The sequence below is a fragment of the Artibeus jamaicensis genome, unplaced genomic scaffold, assembly GCF_021234435.1.
Source record: "Artibeus jamaicensis isolate MK-2021 breed Jamaican fruit bat unplaced genomic scaffold, CSHL_Jam_final contig_801, whole genome shotgun sequence".
Lineage (NCBI taxonomy): Eukaryota > Metazoa > Chordata > Mammalia > Chiroptera > Phyllostomidae > Artibeus > Artibeus jamaicensis.
In genome coordinates, this window is record NW_026521978.1 from 508,598 (window position 1) to 523,535 (window position 14,938).

General features: G+C 38.4%; 1 pseudogene; it reads left to right on the forward strand.

Annotated features, from left to right (window-relative positions):
- Positions 1–1,565: 1,565 nt before the first annotated feature.
- LOC119050961 (60S ribosomal protein L15-like) lies at positions 1,566–9,653 on the forward strand (annotated as a pseudogene).
- Positions 9,654–14,938: the final 5,285 nt, after the last annotated feature.

Genomic DNA, 14,938 nt, shown 5'->3' on the forward strand with positions numbered 1-14,938 from the left:
GGGTCCAAGGAATGCAACAGTGGACGAGCCAGTGTTCATCAAGTATCTAAAAAATAAATAAATAAATAAATAAATAAATAAATAAATATCTTTGATGGAAAGCTCTCCTCTCTATGTGTCATCTAGGGTTAAGAGGGTACCCTTTGGGGCAGGAAAACTTGACTGGGGTCTTTGTTTTGTAGTTGATGATGGCACCACCAAACATCCCTGAGATGAATCGTAATAGGAACAGTAATCATTGCAATGATGACATGAAAATTAGTCATGTGTTTTCACTTTTTTATAAAGAGAGGTATACATTTATAATATTGTCATAAGTTTGCATGGTGGCAGGGACTAAATAGTTTTTGTGGAATAATTGCATTGTAAGCAAGGTAAATGTCGAATAGCTGCATTGTACACCTGAAAGTAACAGGCTCTTGATACCAAAGGTACTTAGAAAAAATTTAAAAAGTAATGTTTAATATTTAGTTCCTGTGACTCCACCCTGCACAATACCTCTGTTTTTCTTCCCCCTCCATGTTTATGAAAGCATTGCTTGCTAGTTTGTGAAAACTTTCGGTGAGGAAATTGGGAAGTGGGGACTGACCAGTTATCTGGTCAACCCACATACTATTGAAGTCCAGGGCCAGTCGACTGGTCAGCTTCAGTACCCAGGCAACCATATTCCAGGAAGCCAGAGTTCCCACACTATGACACCAGTAGCTGTGGATGGCAGATGCCAGAAACCCCAGTTCATGGGCTGATGGTTGACTGGGATGGGTATGGAACAGGAAGAAGAGGAGGAGGTAGCAAGTTAAGACAGGAACTGTACCCAGCCTACCTCATCTGAGGGACAGCTCCCCATGCTCCCCAAAGTGTTATCAGGACTTCATAGAAAACAATGGAGAAAAATCAAGTTCAACTGCTCATACCCAGATGTGCCCATGTTCCACCACCCTCACCTTTAGTGGGTCTCCATTCGTAGCCAGTGCCGGTCCCCAGTTCTGGAGTATGACTCAGAAAACTTGGCAAAACACTCTCCTCCGGTGACCAAGAGCCAGGCACACAGGCATCTGGGCCAGGGAGACTGTAGCTGACCACCTGGTGGGCAGAGGGGGTCCTGTCTCTTTACATCTCATGATCAAGACTTAGAAAATTTTTGCTGAGAACTAACAGAACCCAGGATCAATCATGCCCAGGTCTGGGCACTATCCGCTTACCCCATTTGCTTGGGCAGGTCTGCACCTCTGCAAGGGTATGAGCCTCTACCTCTCCCATTCCCCTGCAGGGGCACAGTTCAGTTTGTGGGTTGGTTCCCACAGGTGGAGGGGCAGCACTAGAGAGTGCTGGTCAGCTTTTCCAGGCAGGCCCAGGACAAGCAGCAGCAAGTCCCTCAAGAGTCCTGCAGGTCAAATCTCCAGAGAGCTGGCCCAGCACCGATGTCTACACTGTCGGTTCCATCCTTTCAGAGCCGCCACCCTGATGGAAGTCTCCTGCCTGCACCACAGCCAAATCACCTCCCTCACTGCTACAGAAGAAAAAAATTATATAAAAGTGGCCACCAGGTTACACTGAAAACCGGCATGAATGTCAGCGATCTGAATTGTGGGCGTGCTATGGACCTCAACCACCCTTCTGGTAAAATGATCTCATCCCTGCACACCTGGGACCCCCTCTCAGCCCACAGTGTGCAGTAGGGTATCCATCTCAGAGTTCCCTGCAGGCAGGACACATCAATGGCCTTGGAAGGAGGATTTGAAAAATCCTAGGCATTCATGCCTTAGGTGGCTGGATCAGGGCACCTGCTTCTATGACATATTTGAAAGAGGCCTCCAAAGCCTCTCGCATGTAGACCCAAGCTTCCTAGGAGACACTAGCCATTCTGAAAGAACCTAGAAATGTTTTTGTGGCTGGGGACTGTAAAACCTAAATGAGGTGAGTATTTATGGGACAACAAAGGATGAATCTTTTTAATTTTGGTTTTACTTTTTTCAATATTGACTTTATTTGGGTCACATTGATAAACAAAACTATACAGGTTTTAAAGTAAAATAAAATATAAAATAAAAATAAAATAGAATAGAATAGGATAATAAAACAAAACAAAACAAAACAAAACAAAATAAAATAAAATAAAATAAAATAAAATAAAATAAAATAAAATAAAATAAAATAAAACAGGATCCTTGTATGGAAATCCCCAAAATGAAAACAAACAAAAAAACCTGTACAGGTTTTTAAGTCTGGAATTCAAAGAAACATCATCCATATAGTGCATCTAGCACTTACTGCACAAAATATAAGGTCTCTTTTCCTCCTCATTAAACCTACCTTTTGTTGTTGTTGTTGTCTTTGGTTTCCTCCACCCCACCATAAATCTACCATTTCCAACACAGAAAGGAGGTCTTTCCAAGGTGTAAAACAAAACAAACAAACAAACAAACAAACAAACACCTGGAAGGCATAAAGGTGAAGAACAATAACTAGGCCATATGAAAGTTTGAGAGAAGTCTTTCTCTGCATATACCGCAACAAAACCCAAAGACAGCAGTGGGTGGATGCTGGGAACATTGCTGCAATCTTGGTTGGTTGTGGATTTCAGGGTGACTTAACAATAGCTATAAAAATATGAGGGGAATGAGGAGATTATGAGGGTTTGAAATGGAGTAAATATTAATGATAAAGTATTCCATGAAACTTAAAAATCAATCAGTCTGGCCCAGGGTGGGTAGTTCAGTTGGTTACAGCATCGCCCCTATGCACCAAGGTTTCAGGTTTGATCCACAGTCAGTTCATAAGACACAAACAAAAATCGACCAAAGAATGCCTAAATAAGTGGAACAGTAAATTGATGTTGCTCTTTCACTCTTTCTTTCTTCATTTTTGTCTTCAAAGTCAATAAATGCATAAGTAATGTTTTAGAAATTTATAAATCAAGTGACATGTTTAAAAACACAGAAGTGAAAATGAAACATGGCCTTTGACCTAGTCCCAGTAGGCCTGGGGTGACCAACCCCCATCTGCTTTCTCCTAACTTGCACTGTCTATAATGGACTGTGACAGAGTGGAGAGAGTGTATGAGGGCATCATCATGGTGAGTTTGGGGGTAAACAAGTGAGAAGGTATGAGGGCCAATTTTTAGGGGAACCCTGCATAATTCTTCCCTACCACTGCTTTGATCCCCAATCTTACATGTTATGTCCTCAAGATCACTTCCCTGAATGGCATGCAGGTGTGGACCAACTCACAGGCCAAATGGTAGGTGTGCACCTATGTTTTCATCCTGTCTGGGAAGAGAATCCACCAAAGGGGTGGGAACAGCAGATGTGTAAGAGATCACCAGAGGCTTTGATGAGAAATAATTCAGTCTCTCAGAGAAACGTGATAACTCTGGAGGATAAAGGGAGGCCAGCCAGCTTTGCCACTCCCACACCCTTTATACACTATCCCTCCAGGGACTGGCTGTCAATTAGGTGACTATGAAAATTCACTCGGGGTTCCATCAAGAGGGTAGAAAAATGGAAAATAATAAAATTTGCCAATATATCTGGTAAGGGTTTGATATCCAAAATTTATGAAGAACAGAAAACTCAACACCAAAAAAATTCAATTTAAAAAATAGACAAAGAATCTGAATAGTCACTTCTCCAAAGAGAGCATACATGGTTAAATAAACATATGAAAAGATGCTCAATGTCACTAATCATCAGAAGAATGCAAATTAAAACATATTGAAAGTGAACTGCCAGGTGTTCTGAAGTTGTTTTTAAATTTTAGGCAATGAAACTTATACAGAAAATAATATAGTAAATCATTAATAAATTATATTAAAATATTTATGATGGCAAAGAGTTTTAATGTGAGGTACAACCACTATTTATTAATCTGTTAAAATATCATTATAAATTAAAATTACTGCTCTTTAAAGAGTTCAATCATAATTAAAGCATCAAGAGGATATTTTGAGTCAAGTCATTTTTTTAATGTCAGTATTTCAGATAAAAACAAAAGGTAAGTTTCTTTTAAATATATTTTATTGATTATGGTATTACAGTTGTCCCATTTTTTATCCCCTTTATTCCCCTCTGACTTGTACATCCTCTCACCATCATTTACTCACCTTAGTTCATGTCCATGATCATACGTATAAGTTCTCTGGCTTCTCCATTTTCCATACTATTCTTAACCTCCCCCTGGCTATTTTTTACCTATCACTTATTCTTCTTATTCCCTGTACTTTTCTCCCCATTGTCCTTCCTCCCCCTTCCTGCTGATAACCCTCCCTGTGCTCTCTATTTCTGTGAATCTCTTCCTGTTCTAGTTGTTCGCTTAGTTTGTATTTATTTTTGTTTTTGTTTCTTAAGGTTTGGTTGTTGAGAGTTGTGAGTTTATTGTCATTTCACTGTTCAAACTGTTGATCTTCTTTTTCTTAAATAAGTCCCTTTAACAGTTTATATAAGGGCTTGGTGAGGATGAACTCCTTTAACTTTACCTTATCTGGGAAGCACTTTATCTGCCCTTCCATTCTAAATGATAGCTTTGCTGGATAGAGTAATCTTGGATGTAGGTCCTTGCTTTTCATGACTTCAAATACTTCTTTCTGCCTCTTCTTGCCTGCAAGTTTTCTTTTGAGGAATCAGGTGATAGTCTTATGAGAACACCTTTGTAGGTAAATATCTCATTTTCTCTCACTGCTTTTAAAATTCTCTCCTTATCTTTAATCTTGGCTAATAAAATCTTGATGTGCTTTGGTATGTGCTTCCTTATGTGCAACTTCTTTGGGAGTCTCTGAGCTTCCTGGACTTACTGAACGTCTATTTTCTTTGCCAGATTGGGGAAGTTCTCCTTCATTATATTTTCAAATAAGTTTTTAATTTCCTCCTTTTCTTCTCCTTCTGGCACCTCTATGACTCAGATGTTGGAACATTTAAAGTTGTCCTGGAGGTTCATAAGCCTCTCCTCATTTTTTTTTTTGAATTCTTGTTTCTCCATTCTTTTCTGTTTAGTTTTTTTTTTTTTTCTTGCTTCTGGTCCACTCCCTTGATTTGAGTCCCAGTTTCCTTTCCATCACTATTGGTTTCCTGTGCATTTCCCTTCATTTAAATTAGTTTAGCCTTCATTTGTTCCTCTAATTTGTGACTAAACCCAACCAGTTCTGTGAGCATCCTGATCACCAGTGTTTTGAACTGTGCATCTGATAAGTTGGCTATCTCTTGATTGCTTAGAAGTATTGGCTCTGGGGATTTGAGCTGTTCTTATTGAGCCATAATGTTTTTGTCTGTTCATGCCTGTTACGTGCAAGGGGTGGAGCCTTAGATGTTCAGCAGGTTGGGGCGACCCTGTTGCTGGGTTGTGACACTGTATGTGGGGGCAGGGTCAGAGAGGGGCAATGGCATTTTCTCTGTTCTCTCTCAGATTTTGGTTTCCTCTACTGCTTCCCGTAAGCGAATTGGGCCCTTCTGGTGCTGGTTCCCAGTTGTGTGGGCTTTTGCACCCTCCAGGACCATGTGGGTCTCTCCAACAAACTGTCTGTGAGCCTGGGAGCCCCTATGGTCCCAGCACCTGGACTCCTCAAATTTTTCCAATAGGTGCTTCTAGGCTTTATTTCTTGGTGCTGGGGCCCTGGTTTGTGCTGTCTGTCTCATTGCTCACTCCTCTGTCTGGTTTATTGGTCTGGCTGAATGATTCATTGTCAGACTTCCATACAGTTCAATTTTCTGTGTTTTGATTGCATTTTTGTTACTAAAACTTTGTTTTCTTTAAACTTGGTTGTGCGAGGAGGCACAATGTTTCCATCTATGCTTCCATCTTAGCTGGAAGTCTTCCATTATGTAAATTGTACTAATTATTTTTAAATATTTGTTAGAACTTCCCTATAAAGGCATCTGGTCCTGTGCTTTTGTTTGTTGGGTGTTTTCATTGCTGCTTCAATTTCATTACTAGTAATTTGTCTGGTCACATTATGTGACTCTTTCTGGTTTCACTTTCAAAAGGCGTATGACCTAAACTTTTTTCATTTCTTTAAATTGTCAAATTTGTTGTATATAAGTGTTGATGGTATTCAATTATTTTTTGTGTTTTTGTAGTACCAATTGTAGTTTCTCTTTTTCTTCTAATTTTATTTATTCGTGTTTTCTCTCTTTCCAGCTTTATGGGTCTTACTAGAAGCCTTTCCAATTTATTTTTTATTTCAAAGCAGGAATCATTGCTTTTTTTAGTCTCTAATATTGGTTTTCTACTTTTTAAACTATGGCACTGATCTTTGTTTTATGTATTTTAACTTACTTTTGGTTTTGTTTCTTCTTTTTCTAATGTACTTACAAATAAATTCAAATACTTTTGTTGAAATTTTTCTGCTCTTTAGTCAGAACTGTGTAGCACAGTTCTGTTTTCTGCTCTTTAGTTAGAACTTTATAACTGTAGTTATAAAGTTTCCTTTTATAACAGCTTTTTCCATGTTTGTACTAAACCCATGGTTTTTTCTTTACTGTGTTTGTACTTTTATTTGTCTCAATGTAGTTGTTGATCTATTTGCATTTTTTTAATTTATTTATTGGGTGTTTGGTAGCATGTTGGTTAATCTCCAAATACTTGTGTTTGTTTAATGTATTTTTCCCCTGTGTTTGATTTCTCACTTCTTACTATTATGGTCAGAATATATGGTTGATATAAATTTAAACATTTCACATTTATTGAGGATTGCTTTTTCTCCTAGTACAAGATCTTTCTTGGAAAATTTTTCATGTATGTGGTGGACCCTGTCCAGTAGAGTCCACCTGTTGTGGCTGATGGCGAGAATGAATGCACAGGTGACAACAATACTGTGGAGAAAAAGGGAATAGGCACAACTACTCTCTCAAGGGGAGAGTGCCTATGGGTGCTTCAGCCACTCCATCAAGAGGGGAGCAGGAGCACCCCGATCCTTGCCTAGACAGGCTTTTATTGTTTTCCTGGCGTCTTAGAGAAAGATTTATTATCTATTACATAGAATATTATTTTCTACATTTTAGGTAAAATCAAGAAAATTAAAATAGCATGCAGAGGGGAATTGCAATGAGCTCATTAGCTCTGTCCTTAGAGGAGAACTCATACAGGCTTTGGAAATTACCTTGAGGATAGACAATACACATTTGTTATTTTAGACCAGGGTGATGGAGTTTTAGCAAGAGCAAGTCAAAACAATCTGTATGCACTTTCTAGGCCTGATTCCCACAGGGAACTTGATTTGAAGGTCTGGCTCCCGCCCACCACTTTGCTTCTGTAGGTTTTTCATACGGAGCTGAGTCACATTTGTCAGGCCCAAACAAACTGGTCCCCTATACATGTAAACTAGAGAAAAATGTGTGCTGTTTTAAATACAATGATTTATAAATATCTATCAATTAAACCTTGTTTGCTGTTAAATCTAATTTTAATTATCTAAAACACAGTATTAAAATGTGTTTTAGTTGCTTTATTAACTCATACTACATTTAACTATCAAAAGGACCTTTTGAAATAAATGCCTTTTTCATGTCAGCATTAGAGATGAAGAAAGTAAAAGGCATTTTAACTACTTTAAAGTCACAACACTTATCTGTGACATTTCCATTGCTTCAATTGGTTAGTGTCTATTTCTGCAGCCATTCATATACTCTAATAGTACAGAAAATAAATTTTAAAGGATTAAGGACAAAGCTGGAAAAGAGAAGTAGGGAGCTCTCATCAAGTGGTGCTCTCTACTGTTTGTAGAACAGACTCTGTGGGTCTAAACTTCACTAAGTCCAGCTGCAGATCCTCTGTGTGACACTGGATGAAGATGGTAAAATGGACAGTGAAAAGTGGAAGGAAAAAGCCAGTAGTTGAAATGAAAAAGAATCAAGTGGCAACAGTTTTACAAAGGGGTGGGACAAATCCAGGGTACTTCTGGGCCCTTCTCACATATAATGACATTCTCTTCCTTCAGCACATGTACTGTAAAAACAGGAGGCCAATTCTCTGGACTCAAAGGTCACTAATCTATAATTATTATCTTGTAATTATCATTGAAGTTCATATTTGAAAAATGCCTCCAGATACACTGAATGCTAAGAAATTACCATGTATGACATATGTGGAGGAGACCTCAAATGATGTGTAGTTTGACTGCCTGATTCTCTGACCAAAACTGATAATCAATAATTGTGTCTTCTTTTTTTACTGAGTTATGCTAAGTGTTTCAATGAGGTGTATCAGATACAGAGCTGAATGAATGAGCCATATCCAATCATATCTGAGTGGGCCTGGGGTATTCCTGTTGCCTCCATGATCCCTGAATGAGCCACACCTAAAACAGAAACCAGGAGCATATAAATGGCATTTGAAATTCCTTGGCAATTTCCTTTCCAGGTATTTATTTTTCAAACTTTTAATGGCCTCAGGCAAATGAAAATGGAGGCAGAAGTCTCTTCATGAATGATTGGCACTTTATAAAGCTGAACTCCACAGCAGATTAAGCATATATTCTGAAAAACCATGTACTAGGTAAGCACCTGCCATGGCTGAAGCAATCAATTCATCCAAATCCATGTGAAAATCCATGTGATTTTCTACCACCAACACACCAGAGAAATAAACTTCTCAAAGAGAAGCTGGATTAACTCCAAGACACCCTCTAGAAATGGGCAGAGTCATGATGTGACAAGGAGTAGGCCAGTGCTCACCTAGTGAAACACTAATCCAGGATAGTTGGGTGCTGTTGAATGTCATAAAGGTAGAAAGGTTGGTAGTCCTGTAAACAATGTTTGCCTACATGAATGTTGCTACCTTTGGACACTACAAGCCCCTTCAGCATTATACCCTCTGGAGAGCCCACATTGTGCAAGCCTCATATGGATAGAAGTAGACATCATTTCTGTTATGTGTGAGACAGAAAGGTACATAATGTAAGCCACATCACAATGAAAAACCACAATAATAAAGATATGGAACTCACCCTGCAACACCCAACCTTTCAGGGGCATGTTTGGAAAAAAGGTGTGCTGAAATGGACAAAAATCTAAGCTACAAGTGTATAATTTGAGTTTACTAGTTGGGGAAAATTATTTAATTATTGTTTTCCTCCAGGAGCTACGGAGGAAGAAAGAGTTGGATGTGATGTGCTTCCTTCCTAGGGTGCGCTGCTGGCAGTACTGCCACTTCTCTGCACTCCACAGGGTCCCCAACTCCACCAGACTCCATAAAGTCTGGGATACAAGGCCAAGCAATATTATGTCATGAATCAGGTTTGTGTGCACCATGGTGGCCACAAATACCCTGTTCCTAAGGGTGTGACCTATAGCAAGCCTGTCCATTACAGTGTTAACCAGCTGAAGTTTGCCCAAAGCATTGTCTGTTGTTGAGAGGAGAGCTGGGAGCCACTGTGAGGCTCTGAGAGTCTCGGATTCTTACTGGGCTGGTGAAGATTCCACATACAAATTCTTCAAGGTTACCCCCATTGATCCATTCCACAAGGCTATTAGAAGGAATCCTGACACCCAATGGATCACCAAACTAGTCCACAAGCACAGGGAGGTAGATGCAAGGACTGGCACCTGCAAGCTGCCAAGAGCCGTGGCCTTGGAAAGAGCCATAAGTTCGACCACACTATCATTGGTTCTTGCCATGCAGTTTGAAGAAGGCGCAGTATTCTCTAACTCCATCCTCACTGCTAATATGCATCATTTTTGTAAAATTCCTACCTAATAAACAATTTAGGAAAGTAAAAAAAAAGTAGCAAACTTGCCATTGGGATTCCTCATCAGTAATAGTGAGAGTTAGAAAGAAAAAAATTACCTTCAAGTGTTATTTTTATATGTAGTTAAATGTGGACAGAGTATTTTTATTTTAAAATACTGTGTTTTAGAAAATATATAAGAATATAATGGCTCAACTACCACTTTAGATCATTTTGTCTTGACAGCCATTTATAGAACACTTCATCTGAAAAGTGAACTTCACACATTTTTGCCTAATGTGCCTGTAGCATTTCCAAAACAGGTCAGTTACTAGGTAGCAAACAAGTCTCAAAATATTCAATAAATTTTAAATTGTATTAAACTTATTTTCTGATCACAATGGTATCTAAAATTCAGTGATAAGTAAAACTATCACATACAATCAAAAACAATTATGTGAGGATTAAAAACAATGCTCCTAAACAGCCAATATATTTTGAAGAGAGAAAAATTTTAAAAAAATACCTCGAGGCAATTCAAAGTGAAAACAACTTTACTAATGCAATGAAACAGTTATCAAGGGAAATAGAGCTATATAGGCCTACCACAAAGGCAAAAAATTCTTGAAACAATTTAAATTTACCAATAAAAAAGCATAATAATAATAACAAAGGAAAGGTAAAAGTACAATAAAAATCAGTGTAGAGATAAATAAGAAAACAGTTAAATAGGCATTTAGTAAGACCCATCAAGCCAAAAAGAACGAGAACAAAATAAGTAAAATCAGAAATTAAAGAGGACAACTACAACCAACACCACTGATATAAAAAATAATCATTACAGAAAGCTGTGAACAATTATATATCAAAAGTTTTACAAACTGGAAATGGATAAATTTCAGAAACATTTAACCTTTCAAGGCTAAGCTAGGAAGAAGCATAGAATCTGAATGGATCAGTTACTAGTAATAGAAATGAAGCATATTGTAGTTGAAAAATAATTTTAAAAATAAGCAAATTAATTAAAAAATAAAATCACCTTCATTTTTATAAAAAAAAGACGAAATAAAGCATTAATCTATACGGCCAACAACAACAATAAAAAAAAGCCCAGGAGTTCATGTTATTACAGGTAGCTCTACCAAAAAATTAAAAAGTAAGTAGTACTTTCTCTTCTCAAAATTCTCTAGGAAATGAACAAATAATTCCAAACTCATCTTAAAAGGCCAGCATTACTCTGACACCAAAAAGATAGAATCACAGGCCGATCAATATTCCTAATTAACATAGATTCCAGGATGCTGAAAGAAATACTAGTGAAAGTAATTCAATAGCATATTAGAAGGATTATACTGTTGTAGACCTCTCTGCCTGGTTCTAGGAATTGTATCTCAACCCCTGTAGCTAAGGGCAAGGAGCCACCTCTTGAATTTGAGCTGAAGGAGACAAAGCTTGTCTCTGGTAGCAAATGCTGCCTCAGTTTCCTCTCCCTGCCCCCAAAGCTTGGTTGGAAGTCAATGACCTGTAAGACCCTTCACAGCAGGGGGCAACCTAAGCCAGACTTGATCACTTGGGAAGCCTTCATGGAAGGACTGGGGGGGGCTGCAACAAAGAGGGAGCAATGGACTCTCACCCCTCGACTTTGACAAAGTCCCAGTCCCCATGTTCTCTGGGAGAAGCACTTCCTGGCTCTAATCCCCTTAAGCCTGAATACCTGTTGGGGAGGGGTGCAGCTCCTTGCATTGCTAGAGCATGTCCTGGGGAACAATCTGGCACCACAAAGACTTCCTGATAAACCTGTGAAATCTGCTCTGCTAAGAGTGCTTTCATTCATATGTTAAGGGTTCGAGGAGGAAACCCTAAAACTCTGTTTCTGACAGACTCTGACTCATACTAAGTCCTCAGATTTCTATGAAATGTTATCTACTGTTTGATCCTTGCCTCCCTGTATTCCTGTGTATTATAACCCAATAAAATCCCTAGAGGAGGGGGCTCAAGGCATTTTTCCCCTGAGAAAATGGCCACTGCTCATGGCCTTTTTCCTCTGGGAAAATGGCCATTTCTTCTTCCCAAGCAGATCACATCATGTCTCAGTCATATTTACTCTCATCTGTGGCAGCTCGGAGGACCTGCAAGGAAAGTCGCCCCAATATTATACATTATACATTATGATTAATTGAAAATCAGGCTAGGGATGCAAGTGTACTTCAACATTGAGAAAACAGTTGACATTCATCAAATCAACAAAAACAAACAAAACAATCATGTAATCATGAGAAATATGCAGAAAAACACTAGACAAAACTTAACATCTACTTATGATTAAAACTTTTTAAAAAGCTCATAGTAGGAATTTACCTCAAGTTGATAAAGGTTATATAGAACAACCACAATGCCAACATTATACTCAATCATGAGAAAATGAAAGGTTTTCCTCTAAGATTATGAGCAAAATAATTATGCCCACTCTCACAATTATTATTCAACATAGTACTGGTTTTTCTAGTCATAGCAGTCAAACAAGAAAAAGAAACGAAACATGACAAAATAGGGGGAAACCTGTCACATTTTGGAGGTGACATTATGTCATGTATAAAAAACCTTAGATGATCCAAAAACTGATAGAATTAATAATAAAAATTCCATAAAGTAGCAAATACAAGATTAATATGTAGGTATTTGTTACACTTGTATACATCAATAACAAACTAACATAAGAAGAAATGAATGAACTAATTCCATTTACAACTGCATAAAAAAGAAGTAAATATCTCTAATCAGTGTCACTCATTTGGTCGGTCACCGTCCTGCAAAGCAAAATGTCGCTGCTTTGACTCCCAGTCATAACACATGCCTGGGTTGCATGTTTGGTCCCTAGTCATGGCACGTATTAGAGGCAACAGATACAACTGATGTGTCTCCAAAGAATGTTTCTCTCCCACTCTCTTTCTCTCCCTGTGCCATAAACAAACAAACAAACAAATAAATAACTTTTCTTTGTATAAATTTAATATTTAAGAATTAATGTATCCTGCCCTGGCTGGTGTAGCTCAGTGGATTGAGTGCAGGCCTATGAACCAAAGGATCATGGTTCCATTCCCAGTCAGGGCACATGCCTGGGTTGCAGGCCAATTTCCAGTGGGGAAAACATGAGAGGCAATCATACATTGATATTTCTCTCCCTTTCTCCTTCCCTTCACCTCTAAAGATAAATGAACAAAATCTTAAAAAAAGAATTAATGCATCTGAAGAGGTAAAAAACAAATATTTAAAAATATATAAGATGATATAATATTATAGAGAAGAAAAAATAAAAATAAAGTGTACAAAATGGTTGGAAGAATAAAATCATTAAAATAATCACACTCCCCAAAGCAATTTACAGTTTCATGAAGGTGTGCCCTATTTCTATAAGATTATTCACTCACCTCCTTTTTCTTCAAAAGCTCAGAACCTGAACACACTAGAGTGCAAGAACAACAGTGCTGGTTCCCCTTTATTCTGTCTGAAGACTGAGCTTTCTCAGCACAGACAATCTGAGAAGACACCCAAGTGAGACTTATTGGAGACTTTTACACCCAGTTCTATAAAACTGGGTCTGTTTTTTTACTTCAGCTCTTTCTACCTTTCCACCAAGGATGTATATTTGTTTATAGGCCCCAAGGCTTCCTTCCGAATGCTTCTGACCTCCTGTGTCTCACACAACCCATGCAATATTTATTATATATGATATGACAAAAGGAAGCAAATCAAATTGTTTTTACCAAATACCTGACAATGGACACACCTTTGGTACATGGCAGAGGCCACATGTATGCTTAGAGTGTCTCAAACCCCACACCACATACAAATATTTTTGGAAACTGACACATAACAAGCACAGGAATTGCATCTATACTGAGGACCTTGATGTGTGCAAACTATAGACATTTTAGGTCAAATAATTCACTTTTGGGTAGCTTTTTTTTACATCATGATGTATTTGGTAGCACCTTGGCCCCTGTGCAATGAATGCCTGTAAAAAGTCAACCCCACAAAGAGATATGTAAGAGAAAGACACAGATAAATAGAGAGGGCAAGAGAATAAGAGGAAAAAGAAAATGAGCAAAACCCAGACTGGTGTGGCCCAGTGGGTGTCATCTCAGTAACAAAAAGGTCACTTGTTTAATTCCCACTCAGGGCACAGGCTTGGGTTGCAGAACAAGCCCCTGGTTGGGGTATGTGAGGCACAGTAGATTGGTGTTTCTCTTGCACATCAATGTTTCTCTTCTCTCCTTTCTTCTTTCTCTAAAAACAAATAATATATTTCTAAAGATAAGAACAGAAACCCAATTAAAAAATGGGAAAAGGACTTGAACAGACACTTCTCCAAAGAAGACATACAGAATATCCAGAGACACATAAAGAGATGCTCAATATCATTAGCTATCAGAGAGATGCAAATTAAAACCACAATGAGATACCACTTTACACCAGTCAGGATGGCTATCATAAACAAAGCAACAAACAACAAATGTTGGAGAGGTTGTGGGGGAAAGGGGTCCTTAGTTCAATGTTGGTGGGATTGCAGACTGGTACAACCATTATGAAAAACAGTATGGAATTTTCTCAGAAAAATGAAAATCGACCTGCCTTTTGACCCAGCAATTCCACTGCTAGGATTATATCCCAAGAATCCTAAAACATCAATTTCAAAGAACCTATGCACCACAATGTTCATAGCAGCACAATTTACAATAGCCAAGAGTTGGAAGCAACCTAGGTGCCTGTCAGTAAATGAATGGATCAAAAAATTGTGGTACATATACACAATGGAAATCTATGCAGCAGAGAGAAAGAAGGAGCTACTACCCTTTGCAACAACATGGATGGAACTGGAAAGCATTATGCTGAGTGAAATAGGCCAGGCATTGAAGGACAAATACCATATGATCTCACCATTAACAGGAAGTTAAACAACAAAACGAACAAGCAAACAGAATAAAAACAAAGACACTGAAATAGAGAACAAGTGGGCAGCGACCAGAGGAGAGAGGGAAGGGAATTTAAGGGGAAAAACGGGGAGGGATTTTGAGGAACAAGTATGAAAGACACAGGGATGAGGACTGGGGGGGGGGAAATGGGAGAGAGGTGGGGAGACAGGGCCGACAGGGCTGGGATGGGAGAAATTGACAAAAAAAAAACTGTACTTGAAAAATAACTAAATTAATAAAAAAAACAGAAAGAGATTTTAGTTTTTGTTCATTGAGTATAATGTTGTCTGTAGGTCTCTCATATATGGCC